Source organism: Octodon degus, unplaced genomic scaffold (genome assembly GCF_000260255.1).
Source record: "Octodon degus isolate 3935 unplaced genomic scaffold, OctDeg1.0 scaffold00027, whole genome shotgun sequence".
NCBI classification, from domain to species: domain Eukaryota; kingdom Metazoa; phylum Chordata; class Mammalia; order Rodentia; family Octodontidae; genus Octodon; species Octodon degus.
In genome coordinates, this window is record NW_004524603.1 from 2,460,373 (window position 1) to 2,466,637 (window position 6,265).

Genomic DNA, 6,265 nt, shown 5'->3' on the forward strand with positions numbered 1-6,265 from the left:
CCTCCTGTCTCAGCCTCCCCAGTGCTGGGATTACAGGTGTGTGCCACCACACCTGGTTTCGGGGCCAGCGTGGAGCATCCAGAAACCTCAGCCTGGCACAGCATGTGGTACCAGGGATCAAACCCAGGTCCTTGTGCTGGCCAGGCAGGGGCTTAGACCACTGAGCTATCTCCCCCGTCCCTGATTCCTCGTTAAGCTTTAAATCCCATGCCATTCTGAATATCGTGTGAAATATCCAGGCCTCCCCTCCATCCTCCCTACCTGGGCTGGGATCCGTCCCCTTGTCCTGCGTCTCCTTGTTGTGTGATGGCCACCAGCTCCTGTAGTGTCTCCTTCACCAAGTCATAATCCTGGTACTGCAGTACTTGTGCTTGATTAGAAACTACCTTAGGGCCGTGAGGCCGAAAGTACAGCCCAGAGGGGTCTGATGCTCTCTGGGGTCTCAGACACCCCCAGGGTTTGGCTATAGCCTGTGGGTTAGGGGACCACTGTGTCCTCCAGTGCAGAAGTGGGCTCTCCCAGTTTCTGTGGTCAGTGTGGACGAGAGCTCTGGGCAGCCCAAGACAGGAGTTGATGTCATTGCAGCCAGGTGTGCCAGGTTGCGGTCTGCAGGTGGCACCTCTGGGGCTGGGGCGCTGAGAAAGAAAGAGCCACAGGCACAAGGCCAGGGCCCTTGCCAGTCAGGCTCAACTGAGGCCCGTCCTGACACCCTCAAGAGGCAGAGGGAGGCCAGTCCTCGGGGGGGGGGGGGACACACTTCTGTGCGGTGTCTTGCTGTCTTCCGGGGACCTGGGCATGAATGTGGGTCCCCTGAACAGAAGGCTTGGTTCTGGGCCCTTGAGTGTGGGCCAGCTACTAACCTCAGGTTAGCCTTGCCCTCACCCTCAGCAAAACAGCTGTTACAACACCAAAGGCCGGGCCAATCCCACGGGAGCTGCACAACGCTCTGAAGAGCACAAAGCAGCGCTGGAGCCGGGTGGGACATGCGGGCCTGTAACCAGCCACGCGGGGCCTGAAGTGGGAGAATTCCGGGTCTGAAGCCAGCCAGGGAAACTTCGGTGAGATCCTGTCTCGAAACTAAAAGGGCTGGGAGAGCAGCTCCAGCTTTGTTGTGGTCACAGGTGTCCTGGGCTCCCAAACCCAGCTTGTCACTGTCACCCACCGTCCTTCCGCACCCGCCACCACCCCCAGGCCTCCGAGCAGTCTCGCCTAGAATAACAATCTCCCAACCCTGGTCAGGAGCCTGCCGGCCTCCCCTGCTTGCCTGGGCGCAAGCCAGCCCTGGCCAGGATGATGACAGGCACATCGTCCGTGACGCCGTCCCTCCCACCTCAGGCACCGCACGGGGGGCCACATCTGTTCCACGGGATTGCCCCCTGCCCCTCTCCCCATGTGTGGCAGGTTGGCTTTTCCAGGACAAGCCCCAGGAGCCCCAGCCCACCCTGCCGCGTCATCCTGAGGGCCACAGTAGGTGCTCAGTTAGCGTGATCTTGTGGTGGGGAAAGCGAAACCTCATACTTGATGCAAGACCAGCAAGATGTCACTCCCGGAGCGTGTCACTCTCTGGTATGTGACCTTCTCAAATACAATATCCCCTTCTGACCACCATATCTCACATATAAAGAAACATAACCAGACCCTCGTTCGTTAAAGCAAAGTGGTCTGCTGCTTTGGTGCTACAAAGGGCAAAAACCAGGCTCCCTGCTGCTGGTGGAAGCCCTCGCCTTCATCACTGCTGGGCTGGATCCCTGCCTTCCACCCTTAGAAACTGCCTCTCCCTTGGGCGAAGGCTCCCTGCCTCTGGGGAAGCTGGACACAGCTGGCACCTCCAGGCCAGCGCCACATCTGACCTCCGTGGGAAGCCACGGAAGGGTTAGTATTCGGCCCTGCCTCGGGCAAAGCCCTGTGGTGTTGCCTGCTGGCCCTCTGCAGGGGAGCAGCACACAGCTGTGCGTGCAGCCAAACAGTGCGCCCCACTGCAGTCCCCGCGCCAGGCGTGCAGGCAGGGCCCCCTCCTGCTGCTACAGCGGCAGCTCCACGGCACGCAAGGCTCTGCGTCCCTCCGCAGGACCATCTTCCACACTGGGCTGGAGTGAAATATTGCAAATGTAGGGGGCCTGCCCCTTAGCTCAGTTCTTTAAGTGGCTGCTTCCACAAAGCAGTCAGGCTCAGGTTGCTGTGGTTCGATCCCCACAGCACAAGACAGCCAGTCATGCCTTGAAGGCATTCGGAGAACAAAAAAAAAAACACTTCTGCAAATGTATGGACATAGCCAGAAAAGCCGTGGGGCCCAGAGGCTTCGGCAAACAGCCTCACCCAGCACCAGGCGGGAAGCGTGTGCAGTCATCTGGGCCCCCGACACAGGGTCCAGGCTGTCCCATAAGCTAGTCCCCGTCCTAGCTCAGCCTCCCTGCACTGCGCCTGCCTCTCCTCACCCCTGGCCATGTGCGAAGGAGGCTCAGCTGTGTTCTCCTTAGGTGGAGGTGTGAAGCCAACCTGGTGGGCACACCAGCATCCACCTCTGGGCACCACACCCTGGGTCTGAGCAGAAGCAGCCACCAGGTGCCCCACATGTGGCCCCCAGGACAGTGTCCACTACAAATGTCACAGGAAGGACATCTTCAGCAGTGCCTTCCACGGGGGTCTCCTGGAGCGCATCTGGAGCTGAGACTGCAGGTTTGCTGAAGACCCCAGAAGGTGTTTCAAACCTAGTATGTGCACAACGGCACTGCCTGCTGTCACAGGGTCCTGCAGAAGGTGCCTATGAGTCACAGGGCTGCCAGGCTGGCGACAAGGTGGGGCAGCCCCTCTCCCTCCAGGGTGGTGGCCCAGAGCCCAGGGAAGCTATTGTCTGGTGTTGGAAGGAAAAGCTGATCTCGTGCTGCTGGGACTCCAGGTGCAGAAAGAGCCCCTTGACAGCACCGCGAGTCTCCAGCTGCGTCGTAAATCCCTCAGAGTTGGGCCCAGTTCCCTCAGCATTAGCTCCGCATAGCCAGGCTTTCCATTTCTCCATCCTTTTTTTTAATTTTTAAAAATATTTTATTTATTTGGTAAGCCAGGGAGATAGCTCAGTAGAATAAGCACTTGCCTAGCAAGCACAAGATTCTGAGTTCGGTCCCCGGTACCACAAAAAAACAGAAAACAAAAACAAAAAAGACACATTTGGTAAGAGTCTTACTACACAGCTGGGACTCCTAGTGATCCTCCTGTCTCAGCCTCCCCAGCTCTGGGATTACGGGTGTGCACCACCACGCCTGGTTTCAGTGGCCAGCATGCAGTATGGGGGATTGAACCCAGGTCCTTGCACTTGCCAGGCAGGCGCTTAGACTGCAGAGCTGTCTCCCAGTCCCTGTTCCCCACCCTTTCTGTGGAGCACGAGTGCACACGTTTATACGCTGCTCCTCCAGGGCAGTGGTGAGCAGTGTACCAGTTTAACCCATTTGTGTACTTCTTGCTAAACCTTAGGATGGAAACTTCCAAGAGCCTTACAGAACTATTAGGGCTCTAGCTTCCTGTTCTGAGTCTCCTTTTGGAAGGAGAGCAGACTTCCTAAATCTGCAGCTACCGTGCTGTCTGAAGGGTTAAACCGTTGAAGCCAGGCCCTGGAGGAGAGACCCTCCGGGGTTGGTTGTGGTCGCCAGGAGGCTGCAAGGGGTGGGGCTGGGGCTCTCTTGTCCCCTCGCCCAGGTGCTCCTGGAGCCTTCCAGCCCTGCGCCCCAACACTTTTGACTTAGCTGCTCCAGTGATATAGAACATCCAAGCCAGGCCTCGAGGACTTGATGCCCAGCCCCAGCAGAGGGAACAGGTTTACAGCACATGAGGCCCCTGGGCCTTGGGGGGTCTATGTACCAAAAACTGGGTGGGTCCCACTTAAACACAACACAACACAACACAACACAACAGGCCTCTGGACCGCTTCACCTTACGCACGGCTCCAACACCAAACAGGGAGGCCAGAAGCGCCAGGTCTCCGCACCACTTGCCACTTGCGAGGTCCCAGCCACCGCCTCTTGACGCTCGGGCACCATGACTGTTTGACTCCAGGCGCTCCTGGCCTGCCTGCCACCTGCCTTAGCCCTCGCTCTCCTCAGCCGCTGGAGGACCTGTGGCTGCGCAGGACGCATTGTCAATTCTGCGTCCCAGGATGCGTATATGGAAATGAGCTCGCCGACATTTTCGAGGCCCACTTGGGCAGGATGGGGCTCTTCAAAGAAGGCAGGATGGGAGCTCAGATGAGGGCGGAGAACTCGCAGCCCTGCTGGCAGGAGGGCAGCGAGCACAGCATGCTCCTGCGCAAGGGCGTCACAGTCATATTTTAATGAAATCGCAAGATCTATGCTCTATGCGTTTCATTTTGCGATATTTCCCAAGGGACCTCGGATGGAGAGATTTTCCTGGCTAATCGTTTCACACACACACACACACACACACACACACACACACACACGTGAAGATACACTGTTCTCAGGAAAGAATGTGGAATCTGTGAGTTTTAGTCTCTGTCACAGTGGCCAGCAGTCAGAGCACACCCTTGGTCTGTCCGCGAGGAAAGGCCTTCTGATGTCACTGGGAAGCCTGTCGGGTCCCTCGGTCTGTCCTGGGTCTGCAGACAGTGGTGTGCCTCCCAGGAAGGCTTTGGGTAAGGATGCTGTCCTCGTGCACAATACAAACACTACTAAGAAACTTGGTCAGCAAAGGTCATGTAGACGGCTGGTGAGACAGCTCAGCGGACTAAGCGCCTGCTTACTCAAGTTCTAGGACCGAAGTTCGATCCCCAGAACCACATGCTGTGCCGGCCCCACCCCCGGCACGCTGCACCAGCCACCAAGTCCGGATGCAGTCATGCAGGCTGTAATCCCGGCACAGGGGAGGCTGAAAACAGGAGGATCATTACGAGTCTGAGCTGCATCGTAAGAAACTGTACAAAATACATTAAAAAAAAAAAAAAAAAAAAAGGAGAGCAGGTAGCGCCAGGTCCACCCTCTTCCCTCCATGGGGTCTTCCTCAGCTCAGGGTGGAGGTGGGAACGCTACTCAAGTCCCCCTCGCCCCTGTGTCCCTCTTCTCCACCACTGTGCACCCCAGGAGGCTGGAAGCAAGGCAGAGCAAGCCATCCCCTAGACCTTCTGCTTCTGGCTGGGTGTCACCATTGGGGAAACTGAGGCAGGGAATAATGTATGCAAGGTGGTTCTCGCTCCTGCCTATAGCTGTTCCCTGGGCTCGAGTGTGGGCTGCTGCTGGCAGTACTGCCCAGGCCACTGTCACTGGCTCCCTCCCACAGCGCCCCCCATTATCCTCCCTGTCTGGCCCTCTTCCCTTGGGGTGCGGCCATCTCTTCTTGCAGTCTGGTGGCTGCAAAGCCATTTGCAGGTGACTGGCTATCTTTGGAACAAAGCCCTGCTCCAGATGGCTCAAGCGCTGACCCGCTGACCAGGCCTCCACCCCTGAGGCCACCAGAGGAGGGTTCCAGGGCCTCCCAGGCCAACAACACTAGCTGGTGTGAGCTGTGCCCCAGACTGGACTGGGTCACCCGGAGATGCCGGGGCCCCTCTAGGGGCCAGCAGGGCTGGGACTCTGAGTCCCCAGTCTCAGATCACAATGCTCATCTGGCACCTGGAAGCAGGCCTTCCAGCTGGGGCCCTGAGCTTGGCTGGAGGAGGGCTGGCATGTCCTGTGAGGAAGGTTGTTGTGAGCTTGGCATGTTCCACAAAGCAGGTCTTGCGTGGGCTTCGGTATGATTGTGTCGGAGGCTGCATGTGGGTCTCTGCGTCCTGTTTAGGAGCCTGTAGATGAGGTCTGACAGGTGGCTGTGACGGAAGCTGACCAGGGCCTTCTATGACGAAGGCTGCGTGTGCGCCTCGCATTCCTGTGAAAGAGACTGCTTGGGCGTGGCATGTGCTTGTGCAGGAGGCTGGTCGCAGAAGGAGCCCGTGTACCTGCCATGGTGTGTGGCTTTGGGAGGCATGCAGCACAGGACACATTTTGCAGTATTACTTTATAACGAATCACCCAAAGGATCATATGCCAAGAGTGCAGGAAATCTGTCCACACACCAAGGACCCAAGACCCCAGCTAAGGGCCTGGATCCTAATATCTGCATCAGTGCAGCTGAAGACCTAGAGCCCATCGCTGTGCCTCCCGCGAGTCCAGCTGAAGACCTAAAGCGCATCGCTGTGCCTCCCGCGAGTCCAGCTGAAGACCTAAAGCGCATCACTGTGCCTCCCGCGAGTCCAGCTGGAGGCCCAGAGCCCATCGCTGTGCCTCCC